This window comes from Pelophylax lessonae (assembly GCF_965119305.1).
Source record: "Pelophylax lessonae genome assembly, chromosome: 4".
Classification (NCBI taxonomy): Eukaryota; Metazoa; Chordata; class Amphibia; order Anura; family Ranidae; genus Pelophylax; species Pelophylax lessonae.
Window position 1 is genome coordinate 215,358,678 of NC_138771.1, and position 26,438 is coordinate 215,385,115.

The following is a 26,438-nucleotide window of genomic DNA, read 5'->3' on the forward strand; positions in this document are numbered from 1 at the left end:
CACTGACTATCTCTTGTATTATGCCCATAGTCTCTCACCCTCTTTTGTATCATGCTCATAGTCTCTGACCATCTCCTCAATCATGCCCATAGTCTTTGACAATCTATTGTATCATGCCTATAGTCCCTGACTATCTTTTGTATCATGCTCATAGTCTCTGAACATCTCTTTATTATGCCCATAGTCTCTGACCATCTCCTGTATCATGCTCATAGTCTCTGACTATCTCTTGTATTATGCCCATAGTCTCTCACCCTCTTTTGTATCATGCTCATAGTCTGACTATCTCCTGTTCATGCATGTATTCTCTGACCATCTTTTGTATTATGTCTGTAGTCTCTGACCATCTCTTGCATCATGCCCATAGTCTCTGACCATCTGTCGTATCATGCCCATAGTCTCTGACCATCTCCTCAATCATGCCCATAGTCTTTGACAATCTATTGTATCATGCCTATAGTCCCTGACTATCTTTTGTATCATGCTCATAGTCTCTAAACATCTCTTTATTATGCCCATAGTCTCTGACCATCTCCTGTATCATGCCCGTAGTCTTTAACCATCTCTTGTATCATGCCCATAGTCTCTGACCATTTCTTGTATTATGCCAGTAGTCCCTAACTGTTTTGTATTACAACCATAGTCTCTGATCATCTCTTGTCCCATAGATGTAGTCTTTGAGCATCACTTGTATTATAAAATAGGATATTGTCGGCTTTATCCCATTTTATACTTAGTTCTATGAGTGATGCTGGAAAAACTCTCAGCCTGGGCAACGGCTTTTCTCACCTTCCATGTGGGATCCCAGCAAGAATGTTGCTTTTTTCTGTTATAGATCTCTTGTATTATGCCTGTAGTCTCTAAACTGTAGAAACGCAATCACTGAATATTGTGTGTGGCCCTTTGCTGGTGTCAGCGGTCACACTTGAGGCTCCGTTTATCAAGAAAGTTTATCATAACTCTGACCTCAGTTCCTGTATACAGTATTTGTCAGCCAATTAGAATTTTCAAAGGTGAGATTTCTAATCTATATTTATTTGGTGCAGGTTTCTTTTCACTTGGTTCCTGAACAGGACTGAAAGATATTTTTGTATGTTTGGAGTCTGAGTGCAAATTTTCAATGTCTTTAATTATGCATCTGGTGTTAACTTAACCTAGAGTAAACACACATAAGTGAATTATTCAGGGAACCTAATGTGCATGGTAAAATTGTTTTTGTTTTTTAAAACGTAAAAGAGAAATGAGAAAAATCCTAGGTGACAGTTGGAACCCTTTACCTGTTGTTTGTCTTTTCTTTACATATTTATGTATTTTATATATATTTATTTTTGCACACAGAGAAATACTAATTATTACATAGAAAATAGATTCGTATCTTGAAATAACTGGAACAAATCCCCCATGACCTAGTTCTACGAAGAGATTATTCATGTTTTTATGCAAATCCTGTATATTTCTCAAAGTCAGGATGAATCAAGATGTGTGGCATGTTTCAAAGTATTTACTGAGTGTATGAAGCAAGATGGGATTTACATATATGATGATGATTTTCCTCTTAGCATTTTGTTAGTAGAACAGCAGTCCCCATGATATTGTAAATATGGATTTAACTGACCCAGTACCGCAGGGCAGTAACAATTTTCAACCCTTCTAAGGGCTCATTCACATAAATGCCAAGGCCTGAATGCAGAATGCAATAGCCATTTTTATATGTTTTTGTAGCAGCATGGAGCTTCGTAGAGGCAGCCTATGTTAATAAATGCAGCAGCTGACATTAGAGTTTGACAGGCGTGGTGCAGGGATGGGTGGGGGAACAATGACGGTGTGCATTTGGGGCCACACACTATGTGAATGAACCCTAAAACTCCTTTTTAACCTCCTTACAACGGCCGGCCGCAGATGTACTGCGGCAGGCAGCCGCTCCCAGGCGAATCGCTGTACATGTACGGCGCTCGCTCTCGGGAGTCCAATCTGTCTGCCGCAATGTCGCAGTCCCGAAAAAAATTGCAGATTGCCGCCATTACTAGTAAAAAAAAAAAAACAATAAAAATGACACAAATCTTTCCCGTAGTTAGTAGACGCAATAACTTTTGCGCAAACCAATCAAAATACACTTATTGCGATTTTTTTTTTACCAAAAATATGTAGCAGAAAACAAATTGGCCTAAAGTGTTAAAAAAATTTGATTTTGTAAATATTTTTTTGAGAATTTTATATAGCAGAATGTGAAAAATATTGTTTTTATTTTGAGAATTGTCGCTCTTTTTTTGTTTATAGCGCTAAAAATTAAAATCGCACAGGTGATCAAATACCACCAAAAGAAAGCTCTATTTGTGGAATAAAAAGGACATCAATTGTATTTGGGTACAGCATCGCACGACCGTGCAATTGTCCATTAAAGTAACGCAGTGCTGAATAGCAAAATAGGGCCTGGTCAGGAAGGGGGCAAATCCTTCCGGTCTTAAAGTGGTTAAGCTGTACAATCAGTTTTACTAAATCATTTACACTCATCAGCCACTTTATTAGGTATACCTCTTCAATTGCTTGATAACACAAATTGCTAATCAACGAATAACATGGCAGCAAGTCAATGCATTTAGGCATCTAGACGTGGTGAAGATGACTTGCTGCAGTACAAACTGAGCATCAGAATGGGGAAGAAAGGGGATTTAGGGGACTTTGAACGTGGCTTGACTGTTGGTGCCAGACGCGCTAGTCTGAGTATTTCAAAAACTGCTGATCTACTGGGATTTTTGCACACAACCATCTCTAAGTTGTACAGAGAATGGCCAGAAAAAAAAAAGAAAGTATCTAGTGAGCGGCAGTTGTGTGGAATAAAATGCCTTGGTGATTTCAGAGGTCAGAGAAGAAATGGGCAGACTGGTTTGAGATGATAGAAAGGAAAAAGTAACTCAAATGACCATTCGTTACAACCAAGGTATGCAGAATACCATCTCTGAATGCACAACACATCGAACATGAAGCAGATGGGCTACAGCAGCAGAAGACCACACTACGTGCTACTCCTGTCAGCTAAGAACAGGAAACTGAGGCTACAATTCACACAGGCTCTCACCAAAATTAGACAATAGAAAATTGGAAAAACGTTGCCTGGTCTGATGAGTCTTGATTTCAGCTGTGACATTCTGGTGGTAGGGTCAGAATTTGGTGTAAACAAAATGAAAGCATGGATCCATCCTGCCATGTATCAAGGGTCCAGGCTGGTGGTTATTTTAAATCTGCACTTTTTATTAAAAAAATATATGTTAATCCTGCCATGAAGGTCCTTGTTTAAAGTGTTACTAAACTCAGGACACTGCATTCACTAGATCTGTCAAAGTACACAGAACATAGAAATGCAATTATTTTAGTAAATATAACCTGCTAAACACCTTTTCTCATCACCTGTATATAGCACTCTTCAATCAGTGTCTGGCACAGCACTGGTTAAAGCTTGTAGGAGGAGTTTTCATTCTACTCTGACTATCCTATGAGTCGATCACATGCACCCTTTCAAGAAAAAAAAAAAACTCTCTAGCAATACACACCAAACTGAGCATGTGCAGATTGACTCCTAAGGTTCTGTGTTATGAGCAGATGGATTGGGGACTGTGGAAGAAGGGGAGAATCAGAGACAGGATCAAACAGACTTTCATATCTCTGGATATGATGCTGAGCACGTGCACTCAACTTCTTTGGTCGACCATGGCGAGGCCTGTTTTGAGTGGTGCCTGTCCTGCGATACCGCTGTATGGTCTTGGCCACCGTGCTGCAGCTCAGTTTCAGGGTCCAGGCCATCTTTATGCAACAATTCTTTTTTTCAGATCCTCAGAGAGTTCTTGAGATGCCATGTTGAACTTTCAATGATCAGTATGAGAGAGTGAGAACGGTAAGACCAATTTAACTAACCTGCTCCCCATTCACACCTGAGACCTTGTAACACTAACGAGTCACATGACACCGGGGATGGAAAATGGCTAATTTGGCCCAATTTTGGCATTTTTACTTAGGGGTGTACTCACTTTTGTTGCCAGAGGTTTAGACATGAATGGCGGTGTGTTGAATCATTTTGAGGGGACAGCAAATGTACACTGTTATACAAGCTGTACACTCACTACTTTACATTGTAGCAAAGTATAATTTCTTCAGTGTTGGTCACATGAAAAGATATAATAAAATATTTACAAATATGTGAGGGGTGTACTCACTTTTGTAAGATACTGTACATGTTGAAGACACCCTGCCAAATCAGGGCACCTCTAAAAAATCTGCTTCCTAATAGGGATGAGCTGGGTTCAGTTGGCAGAACTTGTGGGAAATTGTCACATGATTGTGACAACCAGCTGTGGCCAGGGCATTCTCCGCCTTGCAGCTGCACCTAACAAAAGGGGTGGGGATGCTCGTGACCTCACTAACCTAATATGGCCATAGACCAGGATAGATGTAAGATTCTCTGAGTCTTTTCAGGTGTCACTTGTGCAGAGTAAATCAGAGCACATTTTATAGGAATGTGCACAAGTCCTTTGAAGGGGAAGCAGAGGGTTTTTTTCCCCTAAAATTCTGGGTGCTAGCCTTGCCCCTAAATATACTTCTCCTCACCACATAAGGACCCTCTAGTAGGCGTTATGTGGTGGACAAGGACAGCAAAGAATTCTCCTCCTCTTTTTGGTTGCAAAGTCCTTTTACTGAAGCATCATTACAATTACTTTCAGTACTTGAGTAGCAAAATTTAAAAAAAAACTACTTGCAATCAGTGGCGGCCGGCCCATAGGGGGCGCAGGGGCGCCGCCCCCCCCCCAAAAAAAAAAAGAAAAAAAAAAAGATTAAAAAAAAAAAATAATAATTTTTGCCCACAAGGGGCGCCCGCCTGATTGGTGCCTATGGGGGGTGGGGTTTTCCACCCGCAGAGGCGCCGAGAGGCGACCTTCTGGGGCGTAACTGTAGCGCAGAGCACTGCGCTACACCCACCCCCCTTTTGGAGCCAGCTCCATTGGTGCCTATGGGGGGTGGGGTTTTCCACCCGCAGAGGCGCCAAATGGCAGCCTTCTGGGGCGTAACTGTAGCGCAGAGCACGGCGCTACACCACCCCCCTTTTGTGATGTCTTGGATCATGATTGGTCCAGACTCCAGCCTGGACCAATCATGATTAAGGACATCCATGCTGACCTCGTTGGGGGCGGTGACGGTGCGTGTATCAGTCACTCACCGTCACCGCCCAGTCAGCTTCCCGCCGCCGCAGAAGAGGAGTCGCGAGGAGGGGAGAAGCCGCCGCCGGGAGCCGAGCAGAAGAGGATGGACGTCGGAGTCGCGAGGAGGGGGAGAAGCTGCCGCCGGGAGCCGAGCCGTCGCCAGGTAAGTGTCTCAGCCAGGGAAGTGCTGACTCGTCACCTGTGCCATGCCTATTCCATCACCTGTGCCATGCATATACCATCATCTGTGCCATGCCTATTCTATCACCTGTGCCATGCCTGTACCATCTGTGCCATGCCTATTCCATCACCTGTGCCATGCATATACCATCACCTGTGCCATGCCTGTACCATCTGTGCCATGCCTATTCCATCACCTGTGCCATGCATATACCATCACCTGTGCCATGCCTATTCTATCACCTGTGCCATGCCTGTACCATCTGTGCCATGCCTATTCCATCACCTGTGCCATGACCTTACCATCACCTGTGCCATGCCTATTCCATCACCTGTGCCATTCCTGTACCATCTGTGCGATGCATATTCCATCACCTGTGCCATGCCTATACCACCTGTGCCATGCCTATTCCATCACCTGTGCCATGCCTGTACCATCTGTGCACTGCCTATACCATCACCTGTGCCATGCCTGTATCATCTGTGCCATGCCTATTCCATCACCTGTGCCATGCCTATACCATCATCTGTGCCATGCCTATTCTATCACCTGTGCCATGCCTATACCATCTGTGCCATGCCTATTCCATCACCTGTGCCATGACCTTACCATCACCTGTGCCATGCCTATTCCATCACCTCTGCCATGCCTGTACCATCTGTGCCATGCCTATTCCATCACCTGTGCCATGCCTATACCATCTGTGCCATGCCTATTCCATCACCTGTGCCATGCCTGTACCATCTGTGCCCTGCCTATACCATCACCTGTGCCATGCCTGTACCATCTGTGCCATGCCTATTCCATCACCTGTGCCATGCCTATACCATCTGTGCCATGCCTATTCCATCACCTGTGCCATGCCTGTACCATCACCTGTGCCATGCCTGTACCATCACCTGTGCAATGCCTATTCCATCACTTGTGCCATGCCTATACCATCACCTGTGCCATGCCTATTCCATCACCTGTGCCATGCCTATTCCATCACCTGTGCCATGCCTATACCATCACCTGTGCCATGCCTATACTATCTGTGCCATGCCTATACCATCACCTGTGCCATGCCTGTACCATCACCTGTGCCATGCCTGTACCATCACCTGTGCAATGCCTATTCCATCACTTGTGCCATGCCTATTCCATCACCTGTGCCATGCCTATACCATCACCTGTGCCATGCCTATACCATCACCTGTGCCATGCCTATTCCATCACCTGTGCCATGCCTATACCATCACCTGTGCCATGCCTATACCATCACCTGTGCCATGCCTGTACCATCACCTGTGCCATGCCTATACCATCTGTGCCATGCCTGTACCATGACCTCAAAGTCATGCAATTTTTTACCGCATTTTTTGCCGCGAAGCAATACCTATTACATTTTTCTTTTTGCGCCCCCCCCAAAAATTTTGAGTACCAGCCGCCACTGCTTGCAATACTTAAGTACAAAAAATGTGGAATACTTTAGTACTTCTACTCAAGTCACTTTTTGATTGAGCACTTCCACTTCTACTCAAGTCACTTTTTGATCGAGCACTTGTACTTTTACTTGAGTATGGGTTTCGAGTACTTTATACAACTAATTCTATCTAGGTTGCAAATTTCAGGGATATGGTGCAAAAACATTCCAAGCCAGTTTTATGTAATTTTTTTTTTTTGTTCATATTTGGCCATGTAGCCATATCAGGTCAATGACATCACAAGCATCTCCACCCCTTTGTTTAGACTAAACCCAATTCATCCTTGGTTTCTTATCTAAGCACCCCAACTATGGGACATAATTCAGAGTTAAGCTTCGTACACACGATCAGATTGTCAGAAGATTTTTTTCCGTTTTTTGTTGCGTGCAAGTCTCATAAGGTTACTAAGGAAGAGGTTACTTTCATACGAAAATTCTTGTACGACAGAATTCAACTTCAGAAGTGATGTCATGTGTGGAATTGTTTTGTATGTATTCTTTAGTGTCCGAGCATGTGTAGTCTTGCTCTTAAGATTGTTTTCGGACGAAAACTATACTGATTACATGAAAATCAGACATTGTGTTCACGTACGCTTAAAATTATATAGCCTGCACATTCAGCTTTTGTCATACGAAAATTCGTAATCGGCTGTCAAAAGCACCATACTAACGATCCGAAAATCGGCAGAACTTTCGTCAGTTGAAATTTTACTTCCGACTTTCTTATCGTGTATACGGGCCTGTAGGGATCACACGTATCCAAGATGCCTTGATATGACAGTGTGGCTTTCACAAGTATTTACACATTTATACAACAAAACCTGATGTATAAAAAGGAGAGATGCATAGTGTAGCTGGGTGGTTTGTCAAGTACTTTTTCATTTTGTGTCTTGAGCGCTCGTGCGCCATTGTGCTGTGACCACAAGTGTCACAACATTAACTGAACAATTAATATGCAAGCGGTATAACATAAAAAGTTCTTTCTAAAATCAAAATTTCATGTATAAAGCCAACTTTAGAAAACATAACAAATATGAATGACAGAAGCTTTGAAAATCATTACTGTTTACTCTGTTTGTTTTTCTAACTTTTTCCATTTCTAACAAATGCAAATGCATCCCTTGCCATAAAATAAGATATGGAAAGCAAAGCATGATTCATTCTAGCAGAACTCTGTTGTACTAAACGAAGCGCAGAAATATTGGCAAACTAAGATTTGCAGTCAGACTTGTGATTTATAGCTAACCTCTAAATGACTTTGTCTCGGATTGTTCGCATCTCTCCAGATGTCAGATTCATTGCTCGCAGACTACTGACAGGCAATGGAGTGAAATCCCTACAGTTTTGCAGACATTGACCCATATGCTGCTTCATGAAGGGTCTTATAATTAGTAACCTCACCACAGTGCTAAGGAGCGCATCTGCCATTCATGTCATTTTTTGCTCATATAGAAACAGTCTCTTACTCGTGATTCAAATCGATATTTTCATTTCTGAGTTAAGATAATACATGTTTTATGGACCTTATCACATTTATTGCTAAAAATAGAAGTTCAGATAGATTCATTCCCTCTTCCCTCTGGCTTTTGGGAACAGAGGTTTGTACTGATAGGCAAAACAAGGTCTTTAGTTAAAGCTGAAGTTTAATCTGCTTATATTTTGCTTTCCCTGCTTGGTCTTACATTTCCCCATTCATCAACATGCTAATGCAATTTTTTTTTAAATAAAAACCTTTCTGCTTTCATTGCATAGCTTATTTTAGACCCAGCAACATCATCACTTATGCCTCGTACACACGCATCGATAGTTGGCCGTGATTTTTCGGCCAACGTCCGATCGGCCAATTTTCGGCTTGTTAGTATGATGCTTTCGACAACCGACTCCGACTTTTCGGCCGAACAAAATCTGGTGTGCAGGCTATAAAATTTTTGTTGGCCGTCAACAGAACGTCCGATTTTCCATCAGTCAGCACAGATTTCGGCAGACAAAAATCTGATGAGCAAGACTGGGCATGCTCAGAGAAGAAAAAACACACGGAAAGTAAACCAGCACATGACATTACTTCTGAAGTTGGTTTTTGTTGGCCGAGAAAATTTGTGTGCAGTCTAGAGCACATTTCAACCAACACAACAACACTGGACAAAAGACGGCCGATCTGTCGGCCGATAATCGTTGCGTGTGTACGAGGCATAAGTCTCTTTGGTTAACTATGCAATGCAGACAGATCATGACTGGCGGAAGGGCCACCTCAGAGTAAGCAATTACAGTATAGTAGAGGAGCTGATTGCTTGATGTATGATTATTCCCCAAACGACCTACTGCAACTGAATGATTGCCAACTGTCTAGCTTGTAGTGTGGAGAGCAGGGCGATCCCAGAGTCCCTAAATGGGAATGGTCATGGCTTAATACGTACATTTAAAGTAATGCTGGCCATACACTATACGAAAAATTGTACAAACGAATTCTCGAGTAACAGACACTCGGCCGTGAGAGCAAACGATAGTTCCATCATGTAATGACCGATAAATCGTTCAATGGACATAAATTAATCAGTTTTTTGTTAGTTTTTTTCACATATACGTACCTAGTGAAAACAGTTTGGACGATAAACACATTAACGTTTCAATTTATCATTCGTTTGCCAGAAAATTTCCAAACTTGTCCTTAGTTTTTTCGGCTCAAAAACATCACAACCGATTACCGATTCGTGCCCATTACTGGCCGAAAAACGAAACAACTGTCCAAATGACCGAATTTCGGCCGATTTTTCGTATAGTGCATGGCCAGCATAAGGATGAATAAGAAAATTATTTTCACTTAACATTATGATCCAAGGTGGTTATTGTATGAACTAAAGGTTTAGTAAAGAAATCATGTGAAGATTTAGTACAGATGACTATTTAAATACATATAATCTAAGCACAGTGGGACTGGATTTGTATACAAATTCTCCATGATGCTAATGCCTGGTACACACGATTAAATTATCGGATGAATGATCGTCCAATTTGTTTTGCATGCTAATCTCATATCAAAAATGAAGAGGTTACTAAAGTCAGGAAAATTCTTGTACGACAGAAAAAAAATTCGGAAGCGATATGATGTGTTATCGTATATTTGTATTGTATTTTCGAATGACAACTGTACTGATTAAATGGAAATGGTGTTATCTGGTATCATGGGAGAAAAATCTTTGTGCTTTGTTCCATTGGATAATATTGGATAACCTGTTGTGTTCTGCTCTCGAAAGCTGTGAACTAACGGTCAGATTATCATACGATCGATTCGAAAACGGTATTTTTTGTTTTTCAAGGTAGATGCTGCTGCCATTTATCCTGCTCCCGATCTTGCTTATGTCCTGCGTCCTTTACCCTGTACCCAGCCACTGTATATCTTCTCCCCTTGGTACTATACCCAGTCCTGGTTCCCCCCTACCTTGTATTTCCAGTATTCCCTGTGACCTGTGCTCCCCATCTTGTATATATTGTGCATATTATATATAGTTAGTTTATACATAATAACTATATTATATATAGTTAGGTTTCCCATTAGTTAGGTATTTTGGTTATATGGTTGTTGTTCACCTTTATCTTCACATTTGCTTGTTTCCTGTTTTCTGGTGCATGTATGTCTTTTGCCTTATTTTTAATAAATTGACTTCATTATATATATAATGTCTGGTCTCTGTTTCTAAGTGTAGCCATGCAGATCTGGCCATTTCTGCTGCAGATTCCTGACAGTGCAGCTGTTTTCTGATTTCTATTTATTTTTTTAACCTGCCAGGCTAGGACTCCTTGACTTTATTGATCACATGCTTTTTCTTGGCCAGCCAAATAATGAGTGTGATAGACTGGCAACTAGCAACCTATAAAAAATGAGAGCTCCCATATACTGTATTTACCATAAGAAGATTGTCATCTGTTAAACTGACCATAAACTGGCTGACCTGATAAACCCAACAGAGAACATTTTCTAGAAGTTCCTATTATTTGTGACAATTTGGTCAACTCTGGGATTATTTGTGTCATACTTCCTGAACAGCCTGTCACAGTTTAAACATTTCTTGCTTATGATCCAGTGTTCCTATTACAGGATTAAAGGTACTAGCTGATCAGACTGATAAAGGTGCCTTGTGATTTCATGGCTGTGCCAAACAAGTTATTTGGAGAATATACCACCTGCAAGAGCTGTTTGTTAAAAGCTCAAGAACAAAAAATAATGTTATATATAATAAATGTTATATACAGTATATCACAAAAGTGAGTACACACCTCACATTTTTGTAAATATTTTATTATATCTTTTTATGTGACAACACTGAAGAAATTACACTTTGCTACAATGTAAAGTAGTGAGTGTACAGCTTGTATAACAGTGTAAATTTACTGTCCCCTCAAAATAACTCAACACACAGCCATTAATGTCTAAACCACTGGCAAAAAAAAATGAGTACACCCCTAAGTAAAAATGTCTAAATTGGGCCCAAAGTTTCAATATTTTGTGTAGCCACCAATATTTTCCAGCACTGCCTGAACCCTCTTTGGCATGGAGTTTACCAGAGCATCACAGGTTGCCACTGAAGTCCTCTTCCACTCCTCCATGACGACATCACGGAGCTGGTGGATCTTAGAGACCTTGCGCTCCTCCACCTTCCGTTTCAGGATACCCCACAGATGCTCAATAGGGTTTAGGTCTGGAGACATGCTTGACCAGCCCATCACCTTTACCTTCAGCTTCTTTAGCAAGGCAGTGGTCGTCATAGAGGTGTGTTGGGGGTCCTTATCATGTTGGAATACTGCCCTGCGGCCCAGTCTCCGAAGGGATGGGATCATGCTCTTCTTCAGTATGTCACAGTAGATGTTGGCATTCATGGTTCCCACAATGAACTGTAGCTCCCCAGTGTCGGCAGCACTCATGCAACCCCAGACTATGACACTCCATCCACCTTGACTCCCTCCCTTGACTGTAGACAAGACACACTTGTCTTTATACTCCTCACCTGGCTGCCGCCACACACGCTTGACACCATCTGAACCAAATATGTTTATCTTGGTCTCATCAGACCACAGGACATGGTTCCAGTAATCCATGTCCTTAGTCTGCTTGTCCTCAGCAAACTGTTTGTGGGCTTTCTTGTGCATCATCTTTAGAAAAGGCTTCCTTCTGGGATGACAAAAAAAAAAAAAAAATAAAAACAAAAAGCAGAGCGCCTCTAAGTGTTATCAGTTTAATTAAAAGGGTAATGCAGGTACAGGAAAACTGCTCACATTTAAAACAGTATAAAATAGCTCATCTGTTAGGTGGTCTGCAGGAACACAGGGGTCCACGGCTGGATGTTAGTAGCTCCAAGAGATGGTGCAGGGGATGCTGAAGGAGGGAGATGTCTGGAGAGCCAAGAGACCAGATAGTAGGATGGTCAGCAGCTAAAGGAAGGTGTTCTGTTCCTCAGTGAGACACCTGGTGAGCCAAGAGACCGTTAGGTAGAATGGCTGTCGGCTTCAGAAGGGCGCCCTGCTCCTCAGTACATCCGGCGCCAACAGATAGGGGAGCCCAGCGTGACAGATCCAGTAGCCAAACGCACAACGCGTTTCCGAGCGTGCGCAGTAGCCTCACAGGGCGTGCGCGCTCCTTTCTCAAGTGCAGTGGCATGACACAGAAGAGCTGAACAAGTTTATAGGAAGCCAGCACTCAAGCTGGGTGGATACAGATGGACTTAAAGTGGCCATTGTAAATGGGCTGGACAGTGGGACCACAATACTTAAAGCGGCAATAAGAAAATAAACACAAAAAAAAAAAAAAAATCGCATACAAATGAAATCGCATTAAAAAAAAAAAAAAAAAAGGTTATTTAACAAGGTAAAAAGACATACATCGGCTCTAATCATAATATGGTGTTAACATCTAGCTCTTCGTTTAAACCCTTGGGTGAAAGTGAATCCAGGGTATAGATCCAAAATGTCTCTCGTTGGCATAATTTGGCAAATCGTTCGGCCTCAGATGGAAGTTTGGGGATAGACTCTATTACCCAAACCTCCAATCCTGATGTGGACTTGTTGTGGAACTCGAGGAAATGGCGTGGTACGCTATGTTGGTCACAACCCTCCTCCACAAACCTGCGATGGCGACCAAATCGTTGCCGTAGTGGGCGGATGGTGCGACCAACATAGAGTAGTCCACAGGGACAGGTCAGGCAGTAGATCACGTAATCAGTAGAACAGTTGTAGAATTCTTCCAAACGGTAAGTCTTATTCTCATGGGTGAACTGTTTTTTACCATGTCGCACAAAGGCACATGTTTTGCATAAAGGCTTGTTACATCGATACATGCCCTTTAAGGGAATGAGGCATAGTGGATTATGGACTTTTTTAGTTTTGAGACGACTGGGTGCAATTTTGTTTTTTAGGGTGGGAGCCCTACGGTATCCTTCTGGGATGACAGCCATGCAGACCAATATGATGTAGTGTGCAGCATATGGTCTGAGCACTGGGAGGCTGAAAGACAACTTCTGGATATGACGCTAAGCGCGTGCACTCAACTCCTTTGGTTGACCATGGCGAGGCCTGTTCTGAGTGGAACCTGTCCTGTTAAACCACTGTATGGTCTTGGCCATAGTGCTGCAGCTCATTTTCAGGGTCTTGGCAATCTTCTTATAGCCTAGGCCATCTTTATGTAGAGCAACAATTCTTTTTTTCTGATCCTCAGAGAGTTCTTTGCCATAAGGTGCTATGTTGAACTTCCAGTGACCAGTATGATAGAGTGAGAGGGATAACACCAAATTTAACACACCTGCTCCCCATTCACACCTTAGACCTTGTAACACTGACGAGTCACATGACACTGGGGAGGGGAAATGGCTAATTGGGCCCAATTTAGACATTTTCACTTAGGGGTGTACTCACTTTTGTTGCCAGCAGTTTAGACCTTAATGGCTGTGTGTTGAGTTATTTTGAGAGGACAGCAAATTTACACTGTTATACAAGCTGTACACTCACTACTTTACATTGTAGCAAGATGTCATTTCTTCAGTGTTGTTACATGAAAAGATATAATAAAATATTTACAAAAATGTGAGCGGTGTACTCACTTTTGTGGGATACTGTATATATTGCAGTTTACTGGTCATTACATTAGTTTTCTTATGTAGCACCCTCCTAGGTAGGTCCTAGAGAGTGAGTGCAGTTTTTGGCTCTGTCTGCCTATCAGAGGAGCAGCAAGCAAATTCTATATTGCAATTGATTAACAGGGAGCAGGATCTGTGAGGATCAATGTGCCCAGTGTGTGATTCATATGGTCTGAGAGAGTGTCCCCACTGTGCCCAATGGGGAGGCACATTGGACAGCGGAGGAAACCCGGCCATTGAGGACACAGTCTTTGATACAACCCCAGGGATTGGCACAGATAGCTGTCTCAGTGCATTGTGGGTTGTGGTATTAAAAGCCTGGGGCATGGGTGCACGAGGTGTTTGGCGGAAAGCAGAGTCCCAGAAGGAGGGTGGCGGCTGCCTCCTCCTCTGAAGTGGTTGGTGCATGGTCACAGGCAGTCGGCCTGGTGAACCAGAGGTGTGGAGCTGAGCCCAGGGGTCTAGGAAAGCTGACTGTAAGAGTCAAGGCACTGCGAGAATCTGGAAAGCAGTATCCTGAGTACAGAGGATCTTGCCTAAGGGTCTGCCCAGAAAGAGGACCACTCCAGAGTAATGTAGTCAGTGGACAGGTGTCAGCTGGAGGAAAGGGGGTAATAGGTGAGTGCCCTGAAGAGAAGTACAAAAAGGAACATTTACCTCAGATTCATCCAGTGGCAGGATGAAGTAGCGGCCTTGCCGCATCCTCAAGTTAGAAGTCCACAGAATTGTGAATAGTTCAAGCATTGGAGTATCCCATTCATCCCTTCTCCCATCCCAATATAAAATAAAAACAACAAAAACATCAACCCCTACACTGATCGTTGACTTAGCCAAGAATGTATAGTGCTAAGATTTCTGCTTGCGGTTGCTACAGGTAACCTAGGGGAATCCAAAAGTGTTAAAAACCAGCAGCTCTTAAGGGGGCAGTGCAACACTTAATTTCAGGCTTCATTCTGTTTATTTTTAATGTTCCTGTTGGTTAGACAATGTGGGCTATGTGGGACTTTAGATGAGACACCGGCAGGTATGCCCAGCGTCTCCATCCCTGTATTGGAAAAAACAAATTGAAAAGGATTAAAAGAGGTGCATGGAAGCCAGCCAGCCCCCAGTCTGATGTACTCACCCTCCAGTCTGCCACCAACCAAGTAGATCTGTCTCGATATAAATAAAGAACAGGGGTTTAGTTGACACGCATTTGCAAACGTATATGTAAGCTGCAGAGCCACGACACGGCACCCTGTTTTATCTGCAGTCCCTAACACTTTTAAATGTAAGTGTCTCCACTCTGGGAGCACATGATTGCTAATGGGTGGATAGGAAGCAAGTGGGAGGGAGCAGCCCAAACTTCCCCCACCCACATCCATCCACGACTGGCATGGTATCTCAATGCTCTAATAGCAATGTTCTTAAGATGGTACAAACTGAAAACGACCAGCTGAGAAGCATACACCTCCAATCCCTTGGCGGATGCAGTGTAAAACACAGATTGGGACTTTATATGAGGCAGTTTGCCTGTATAGCTCAGTGCCTCCATCCCTAATTTCATAAAGCATTTGGGACTTTACATGAGACAAGCAGGTCATGCTATGGTCTCCATCCCTGTATATGAAAAAACTGGGGTCAAATTAGACCGCATCCACCAAAAACGCACGAAAATCGCACGGTGGGACTTCAAATGAAGCACCAGCCTGAAGGCGAGGTGCCTCCATTCCTAGTAACATAGACAATGTGGGCTATGTGGGACTTTAGATGAGACACCGGCAGGTATGCCCAGCGTCTCCATCCCTGTATCGGAAAAAACGAATTGAAAAGGATTAAAAGAGGTGCATGGAAGCCAGCCAGCCCCCAGTCTGATGTACTCACCCTCCAGTCTGCCACCAACCAAGTAGACCTGTCTCAATATACATAAAGAACAGGGGTTTAGTTGACACGCATTTGCAAACGCATATGTAAGCTGCAGAGCCACGACACGGCACCCTGTTTTATCTGCAGTCCCTAACACTTTTAAATGTAAGTGTCTCCACTCTGGGAGCACATGGTTGCTAATGGGTGGATAGGAAGCAGGTGGGAGGGAGCAGCCCAAACTTCTCCCACCCACTTCCATCCACGACTGGTATGGTATCTCAATGCTCTAATAGCAATGTTCTTAAGATGGTACAAACTGAAAACGACCAGCTGAGAAGCATACACCTCCAATCCCTTGGCGGATGCAGTGTAAAACACAGATTGGGACTTTATATGAGGCAGTTTGCCTGTATAGCTCAGTGCCTCCATCCCTAAGTTCATAAAGTATTTGGGACTTTACATGAGACAAGCAGGTCATGCTATGGTCTCCATCCCTGTATATGAAAAAACTGGGGTCAAATTAGACCGCATCCACCAAAAACGCACGAAAATCGCACGGTGGGACTTTAAATGAAGCACCAGCCTGTAGGCGATGTTCCTGTTGGTAACAAACTTCTTAAGCTAGGGTGGTACTCACTCACTATACTATGGAGGAACAGCATTGGCACCCTAGAAAAGTGACGTTTAGTGGAAAGTGACGTCATCACACTGTGTGAGACTACCTGCCAGGAGGATTTACTACAGGAGCTGCCTTATGTTTTTCTGTACATGCCTTTCAGGAGTGCGTAAATGCTTCTGTTCTTTGACAGCTGCGTGTCTCATTCCAGAATCCTGGTTTTGGCTATGATACATCCCTGTCTCTCTGTCCACCTGCAAGGTGATTAATGTGGTTAGTCTCTGGGTGGCGACAAAACCAAATTTAAGCCAGCTAAGCCTGCAGTCTCTTGCTTGTGATATTGCGTTTATAACACATGCTCCAAGCTCTCTGTTTGTCTGTCCTGCTGTTTGGATTCCCTCCTTGACAACCCTGAATTGGATATCGACTACTCTCAAAACTCTGCCTGTCTGCCTTTTACCTGGACTGTCATTGAACCACTCTGCCTGTCTGTCAACCGCAAGTACCTGTTTGCTTTTTTCAGCCTGCCCCGGCGTGGTTGGCTAGGCACTATAGCACAACTATAACATTGTGTATAGGTCCTGGGGGCAACCGAGTAGCGGTAGGCTTGTTTGCCTTATGGGGGGGCTGTAATAGGTGAAAAACACAGAAGTCATCTATAGTCACCTGCGTTAGGAGTAAGAGTGACAATGCCGAGGATTTTTTATCTATTCATACTTCATGATGTGGAGAGCTACACGGCTGTTTTACATGAGTAACTTTCTCTTTATTTGAATAAATGGTGTTTAAAACAGAAAGCACTATGGTTCCTTTATACTGTATTTCTCTTGAGTTGGAGTGGTTGGTAATACAAGGTAGAGAAGAGATCTGATGCTTAACCACATTGGAAAGATATATGCTGATTTGACTATCTGGAAATGTCGGCTTTGGTGTTGGAAATGGTCCATAAATACAGGTGAATGCAAGCCCAAAAGGGATATTGAAGGTGGAAGATTTCACTATTCTTGGAAACTACATAGTGGAGGTCTGAACACTCAAAATGTTAGATAAGATTTATTTATTATTGTGGGCTATTAAAAGGTCGCATGTTTTTGGTGCATTATTACACTGCTCAAAAAAATTAATGGAACACTTTGAAAACAAATCGTATCTCAATGGGGAAAAATATCATGCTGGATATCTATACTGACATGGACTGGGTAATGTGTTAGGAACGAAAGGATGCCACATTGTTTGATCAAAATAAAAAATGATCAACTTACAGAGGCCTAAATTCAAAGACGCCCCAAAAATCAAAGTGAAAAAATTATGCAGCAGGCTAATCCATTTTGCTGAAATTTCATTGCAGCAACTCCAAAATGGTACTCAATAGTTTGTATACCCCCCACGTGCTTGTATTCATGCCTGACAATGTCGGGGCATGCTCCTAATGAGACAAAGGATGGTGTCCAAGGGTATTTCCTCCGAGATCTGGACCAGGTCATCAATGAGCTCCTGAACAGACTGAGGTGCAACCTGGCGGCGTCAGATGGACCGAAACATAATGTCCCAGAGGCGTGCTACTGGATTTAGGTTGGGTGAGCATGGGGGCCATTCAATGATATCAATTGCTTCATCCTCCAGGAACTGGCTGCATACTCTCGCCACATGAGGCTGGTCATTGTCATGCTTTGGGAGGAATCCAGGACCCACTGCACCAGCATAGGGTCTGACAATGGGTCCAAGGATTTCATCCAGATACCCAATGGCAGTGAGGGATCCATGGGTATGAGTCCCTAGACTATCACTGACCCTCCACAGCCATGAAGTCTGTTTCTGATTGTTTGGTCAAAAAGATTCACACCAGTGGCCTGCTGGTGGTCATTTTATAGGGTTCTGGCAGTGCTCAGTGGCATAGCGTGGGGGGTGCAGGGGGGGCCGGCCGCACCGGGCGCAACATTTGGGGGGGCGCATCCCGCACCAGTGTCACTCTAGCAAACTTTAAAAAGTCTTCCTAGCGTGTCACTCCAGCCGCTGCCATCTTCAGGCTAAACGATGGCCGGCTGGCGCCCTGTGATTGGGCCAACATTGTCATGTGCGGCAGCAGGGGGGGGCCAGTGGTAGAGCCCCTCCTCGCTTCTGGAGCCCGCCTCGCTGTCTTCTAAGTCAGCTCTGCATGTGCCTCTGTCCCGCCTCCTCTAAGCTCTCACAATCCTCCCCGACCCGCCCCCTGTAAGGGCTCGTCTTCACCATGTGGGAGAGCGGATGGATCATGAAAACAGGTAAGTCATTTTGCTGGCTGCAGGACTAGACACAGTCTGAGGAGGAGGCGTAGTTAACAGTGTAGTGTAGTTTAGTGGGTAGTAGTAGTGTAGTGGACAGGGTAGTGTAGTGGACAGGGTAGTGTAGTGGGTACCGTGGTGGACAGTGTATTGTAGTGGACAGTGTAGTGTAGTTTAGTGGGTAGTGAACAGCGTAGTGTAGTGGACAGTGTAGTGGGTAGGGTAGTGTAGTGTAGTGGGTAGTGTAGTGGACAGTGTAGTGGGTAGTGTAGTGTAGTGGGTAGTGTAGTGGACAGTGTAGTGTAGTGGGTAGTGTAGTGTAGTGAACAGTGTAGTGTAGTGTAGTGTAGTGGACAGTGTAGTGTAGTGTAGCGGACAGTGTAGTGTAGTGGGTAGTGTAGTGGACAGTGTATTGTAGTGGACAGTGTAGTGTAGTTTAGTTGGGTAGTGGACAGTGTAGTGGGTAGTGTAGTGGGTAGTGTAGTGGACAGTGTAGTGTAGTGGACAGTGTAGTGGACAGCGTAGTGTAGTGTGTAGTGTAGTGGACAGTGTAGTGTAGTGGGTAGTGTAGTGGACAATGTAGTGGACAGTGTAGTGTAGTGGGTAGTGTAGTGGACAGTGTAGTGTAGTGGGTAGTGTAGTGGACAGTGTAGTGGAGTGTAGTAGGTAGTGTAGTGGGCAGTGTAGTGGACAGTGTAGTGTAGTGGACAGTGTAGTGGGTAGTGTAGTGGGTAGTGTAGTGGGCAGTGTAGTGGACAGTGTAGTGGGTAGTGTAGTGGGTAGTGTAGTGGACAGTGACGTGTAGTGGGTAGTGTAGTGGACAATGTAGTGTAGTGAGTAGTGTAGTAAGCAGTGTAGTGTAGTGGGTAGTGTAGTGGACAATGTAGTGTAGTGGGCAGTGTAGTGTAGTGGGTAGTGTAGTGGTTAGTGTAGTGTAGTGGTCAGTTTAGTGTAGTGGGCAGTGTAATGGTCAGTGTAGTGGACAGTGTAGTGTAGTGGTCATTGTAGTGGTCAGTGTAGTGTAGTGGGTAGTGTAATGGTCAGTGTAGTGGGTAGTATAGTGGACAGTGTAGAGTATTGGAAAGTGTGGTGAAGTGTAGTGGACAGTGTAGTGTAGTGTAGTGTAGTGGGTAGTGTAATGGTCAGTGTAGTGTAGTGGGTAGTATAGTGGACAGTGTAGAGTATTGGAAAGTGTGGTGTAGTGTAGGGATGTAACGATATCGAAGATATCGCGATATCGTATCGTCGTGGTCGTCTCGATATCGTCGTGGTCGTGTCTCGATATCGTCGTGGTTGGGTTACAATATTAAAAGGACAGGTGTCCGTCAAAAAGCAAGAGGAATAAACACAGTCCAGCGGAACAAATCATTGTTAACTACATAGACCAGAGTTTAAGGACCGTGAGATTTTGATATCGTTACATCCCGAGTGTAGTGTACTGGACAGTGTAGTGGTCAGTGTACTTGGTAGTATAGTGTAGTGGACAGTGTAGGGTAGTGTAGTTTAGTGGACAATATAGTGGTTAGTGTGGTGTAGTGGACAGTGTAGTGTAGTGTAGTGCAGTGGACAGTGTAGTGTAGTGTAGTGGTCAGTGTAGTGTAGTAGACAGCGCAGTGGTCAGTGTAGTGGACAGTGTAGTGTAGTGGATAGCATAGTGGACAGTGTAGTGTATTGGAAAGTGTAGTGTAGTGGACAGTGTAGTGTAATGGTCAGTGTAGTGGGTAGTGTAGTGGACACTGTAGTGAACAGTGTAGTGTAGTAGACAGTTTAGTTTAGTTTAATGTTCAGTGTAGTGGGCAGTGTAGTGTAGTGTAGTGTAGTGGGCAGTGCAGTGTAGTGGGCAGGTAGGAATCAGGTAGGTCAGTGTAAGGGTCAGCGTCGTGGACAGGTAGGTCAGTGTAGTGGCCAGTACAGGAATCAGGTATGTTAGCGTAGTGGACTGGTAGGTCAGTATAGGAATCAGGCTGGTTGGTACTATTGTAGGAAGGGACTCAGGGAGTGCTTAAAGTCTGCAGGTTAGGGGGCGCAAATTACTTGCCTTGTCCTGGGCGCTGACAACCCACGCTACGCCACTGGCAGTGCTCATCCTGTTCCTCCTTGCACAAAGGAGCAGATTCTGATCCTGCTGATGGGTTAAGGACCTTCTATGGCCCTGTCCAGTTCTCCTAGAGTAACTGCCTGTCTCTTGAAATATCCTCCATGCTCTTGAGACTGTGCTGGGAGACAGAAACCTTCTGGCAATGGCACGTATTGATGTGCCGTCCTGGAGGAGTTGGACTGCCTGTGCAACCTCTATAGAGTCCGGGTATCAACTCATGCGACTAGTAGTGACACTTACCCTAGTCAAATGCATAACTAGTGAAAAACAGTCAGAAAAGATGAGTAGGGAAAAAAATGTCAGTGGCCTCCACCTGTAAAACCATTCCTGTTTTGGAGGTCATCCTATTTCTGCCCATCTAGTGAAGATGTGTTGTTAATTTCATAAACACCAAAGCAGCTGAAATTTATTAATAACCTCCTCTGCTACCTAAGTGACCAGCTCAATATTCCAAGAGTTTAATTGATTTGATGCTATACTCTGATTAAAAAGAGTTCCTTTAATTGTTTGGAGTGGTGTATGATGATATTCCTATGCGTTAATGTATATAAGTGATTTGATTTCTCTTACTTATCGAAAAGGGATTGATATTTTGTTTATATTGACTAGACTGGATGAATATACACTATATTACCAAAAATATTGGGATGCCTGCCTTTACACACAAACACACACAAACTTTAATGACATCCCAGTCTTAGTCTGTAGGGTTCAATATTGAGTTGTCCCACGCTTTGCAGCTATAACAGCTTCAATTTTTTTGGAACGGCTGTCCACAAGGCTTAGGAGTGTGTCTATGGGAAGCCCATTTGTGAGGTCAGGCACTGATGTTGGCAAGAAGGCATCGCTTACAGTCTGCACTCTAATTCATCCCAAAGGTGTTCTGTTGGGTTGAGGTCAGAACTCTGTGCAGGCCAGTCAAGTTCCTCCACCCCAAGCTCGCTCAACCATGACTTTATGGACCTTGCATTGTGCACTGATGTGCAGTCATGTTGGAACAGGTAGGGCCAACCCCAAACTGTTCCCACAAAGTTGGGAGCATGAAATTGTCCAAAATGTCTTGGTATGCTGATGCCTTAAGAGTTCCCTTCACTGGAACTAAGGGGCAAACCCCAACCACTGAAAAACATCCCCACACCATAATCCTACCTCCACCAAATGATTTGGACCAGTCTTGATCTCAACCCGATTGAACACCTTTGGGATGAATTAGAGTGCAGAATATGAGCCAAGCCTTCTCTCCAACATCAGTGCCTGACCTCACAAATGCGCTTCTGGAAGAATGGTCAGTTATTCCCACAGACACACTCCTAAACCTTGTGGACAGCCTTTCCAGAAGAGTTGAAGCTGTTATAGCTGCGAAGGGTAGGCCAACTCAATATTGAACCCTACGGACTAAGACATGGATGCCATCAAAGTTCATGTGCATGTAAAAGCAGGTATCCCAATACTTTTGGTAATATAGTGTAGCATGGGTGGTTTATTTTGATTTATTGTGTCAAAGGTGGGGATTGTTTTGCGGGCGTTTGATTATTAAAAGAAATAAGAAAACTTGTGTTTTTGGGTATGCACTGAGAACAAATGAATACTGTCTGTGATATTTTTTTGTATTTGCGCTAACATATAAAGAATTCCTTTTCTGTCTTTCATGGTTCTATGACAAATCATTTCCTCAAAAATTGTTGGTGCATAAGTTTATAAAATGAGGTAAAAAAGACGTGGGATTATGTCGGAACCTAATGTTACCACAAAAACAGTTTCCCAGACAACCGACTTCCAATACTGTGTTGTATAGAAGTGGCGTGTGCTTTCCTTTCAATGATTGGCAATGCAAATGGCTTAACTCATGTACAGTGCCTTGCAAAAGTATTCGGCCCCCTTGAACTTTTCAACCTTTTGCCACATTTCAGGCTTCAAACATAAAGATATAAAACTGTAATTTTTTGTGAAGAATTAACAACAAGTGGGGCACAATCATGAAGTGGAACGAAATTTATTGGATATTTCAAACTTTTTTAACAAATAAAAAACTGAAACATTGGGCGTGCAAAATTATTCAGCCCCCTTAAGTTAATACTTTTTAGCACCACCTTTGGCTGCAATTACAGCTGTAAGTCGCTTGGGGTATGTCTCTATCAGTTTTGCACATCGAGAGACTGAAATGTTTGCCCATTCCTCCTTGCAAAACAGCTCGAGCTCAGTGAGGTTGGATGGAGAGCATTTGTGAACAGCAGTTTTCAGTTCTTTCCACAGATTCTCGATTGGATTCAGGTCTGGACTTTGTCTTGGCCATTCTAACACCTGGATATGTTTATTTGTGAACCATTCCATTGTAGATTTTGCTTTAAGTTTTGGATCATTGTCTTGTTGGAAGACAAATCTCCGTCCCAGTCTCAGGTCTTTTGCAGACTCCATCAGGTTTTCTTCCAGAATGGTCCTGTATTTGGCTCCATCCATCTTCCCATCAATTTTAACCATCTTCCCTGTCCCTGCTGAAGAAAAGCAGGCCCAAACCATGATGCTGCCACCACCATGTTTGACAGTGGGGATGGTGTGTTCAGGGTGATGAGCTGTGTTGCTTTTACGCCAAACATAACGTTTTGCATTGTTGCCAAAAAGTTCGATTTTGGTTTCATCTGACCAGAGCACCTTCTTCCACATGTTTGGTGTGTCTCCCAGGTGGCTTGTGGCAAACTTTAAACTACACTTTTTATGGATATCTTTAAGAAATGGCTTTCTTCTTGCCACTCTTCCATAAAGGCCAGATTTGTGCAGTATACGACTGATTGTTGTCCTATGGACAGAGTCTCCCACCTCAGCTGTAGATCTCTGCAGTTCATCCAGAGTGATCATAGGCTTCTTGGCTGCATCTCTGATCAGTCTTCTCCTTGTATGAGCTGAAAGTTTAGAGGGACGGCCAGGTCTTTGTAGATTTGCAGTGGTCTGATACTCCTTCCATTTCAATATTATCACTTGCACAGTGCTCCTTGGGACATTTAAAGCTTGGGAAATCTTTTTGTATCCAAATCCGGCTTTAAACTTCTCCAAAACAGTATCTCAGACCTGCCTGGTGTGATCCTTGTTCTTCATGATGCTCTCTGCGCTTTAAACGGACCTCTGAGACTATCACAGTGCAGGTGCGTTTATACAGAGACTTGATTACACACAGGTGGATTCTATTTATCATCATTAGTCATTTAGGTCAACATTGGATCATTCAGAGATCCTCACTGAACTTATGGAGAGAGTTTGCTGCACTGAAAGTAAAGGGGCTGAATAATTTTGCACGCCCAATTTTTCAGTTTTTTATTTGTTAACAAAGTTTGAAATATCCAATAAATTTTGTTCCACTTCATGATTGTGTCCCACTTGTTGTTGATTCTTCACAAAAAATTACAGTTTTATATCTTTATGTTTGAAGCCTGAAATGTGGCAAAAGGTCACAAAGTTCAAGGGGGCCGAATACTTTCGCAAGGCACTGTAAGTACAAGCATGAGTGAAATTATTGCACACGAGCACACCCGGCATAACGCTGTTTAAAAAAATTATCTTCTGGGAACGCGGCTCAGTCAAAAGAGCTTCTTCTCAAAAGCAATCACACCAGTGAACCTGGAAAACATGTTACCCTGGCTTCAGCGATATCCAGAACGTTGGAAAGCAATTATCTTGCATGAAGGTTTTTCCTATGGTTTTAAACTACCTTCTTTCTCGGGTAGTGGTTTTCATATACTTGACAATCTGCCTTCAATATATTTATGTAGCCCTGCCCCCTTGGGGGGTGGCTTGTAGCATGAGTGTCCTCTTCACTTCTTACACCCTGAGCCTGCTCCAACCCATCTGACACTATTAGTTCGGTCATTGCGAATAACTGAGACCACAAGTGTTGCAGTGAATAAACAGTTTACTGCTTTTTACTTTTTTGTGTAAAAACAGGAATATACAAACAGAATCAGAAATAACACAGATGTTGCCAAAAGGATAGATCCTGAATTCCCAACCAAGGATTTAGGCCTTTTAGTTCAGCACTCAGGATCCAGAACGCAGGCCACACATACATATGCACAAACAAATGTGTATGTATGCTAGAGGATTGCGATCAGCAACAATAAACAATACTTAAAATAAGCTGAAGTAATTAGAGAGTGACCACAGATAAAAATGACTACACTTGATAACTTGAATGCAAAGTAAACAATATATCAATATTGGAACAACTATCAGAGTGCACTCTGTGTACTAGTGGGGCCCCCTTTATGATGAACTGCAATAGTCTCCTGAAAAGTGAGGCTTCACTTGTCTTCACCAGCAAGGAATTCCCAACAACCCGAGGAAAGTATTTGTAATCCAATAAGGGTAGATATGATAAACTGTATTCCCCAAAGCAATCAATAGTTTTAATCCACAGGCAAACGTGACAACTCCAAATGCGTCACAACAGACTGACAGCCTAGGACTGAATTTAGGGCTTAAGGTCTGGTTAACCCACCTCACACTATATTTGTATCTGCAGTGTCCAGTGGTTCAAAAAAATGTTGATATGGCCTTTATAAAGTACACAGTCTATTTGCCCTTCACTGGAATCAGTCCAGGTCTGTACTCAATAGAGATGTAAATACTGGATGTCTCTCACCCAACCAGAAGATCCGCTTCCCTCTGCGACCAGGCTCCAATCTGCTCAGCGTCTCCGTCTACCTGACAGCAACCTTCCGCTCGGTCACGCCACCGAGACTCCTCCGCACATTCACACCGCCGGCTTCACTCCGGTGTCTGCCACTAGGCCTCGGCCTATATTCCTGCGATCCGCAGCAGCTCTTCCCCTTCTGTCCAGTGCGCTGTCCTCGAGGCAAGAGAGCGAAGAAAAGTCCCGCCTCCCTTTATATAACCACTCCCAGCAGGCTCTGCGCGTCCTGTTGCTCCCTGGGAGAAGGGTCTCTCTGTATCAGCAGTCTATGATCCTGGCTCCTCCCAAACTATATCTCCCATAATGCCAAATTCACTATCTTGCAGAGCTTTAATTACAACACAATAACAATACCAGCCGTGCGACCCAGCTACATCTACATACTGAAGTAGTTAGAGAAAAAATATTGAAAGAAATACAAGAATAAAGAATAACGGGTCCTTTTGATTTGGCTCCTTCAAATACTCTTCGTGTTTCTCCGCTATGTATTCTTCCCAAAAAGGAGCTCAATACATTTTGCTTCATACTCCATCTATCTTATCCTATTGGTCTTTCTATAAATGACGAAATCATTTCTGAATTGTGTTCTGTACAATTTTCTTCTTTTGATGATGCTTTGTTTAAAATTAGGCAAGTAGGTGATTCAGCTCTCCTTGTGAAGGCAGATATAAAATCAACATTTTGTTTGCTACTTACCCATCCATCAGCATTAAACATCGGGTTTTCACTTTCAGGGTAGTTACTATTTATAAAAGTGTCTTCCGATGGGATATTCTCTTTCTTGCCACTATTTTTAACTATTTTCTACTTTTCTTGAGTGGGTAGTTAGCTGCCGGACTGAATCAAATCATTTATTGCATTATCTGGATGATTTCTTTACAGGAAAGGCTAATTCAGAGGACTGCTTATTTACAGAATTCCATATTGTAATTTGATGTGACACTGGCTCCTGAAAAATCAGTATCCCCTTTCGATTGAATT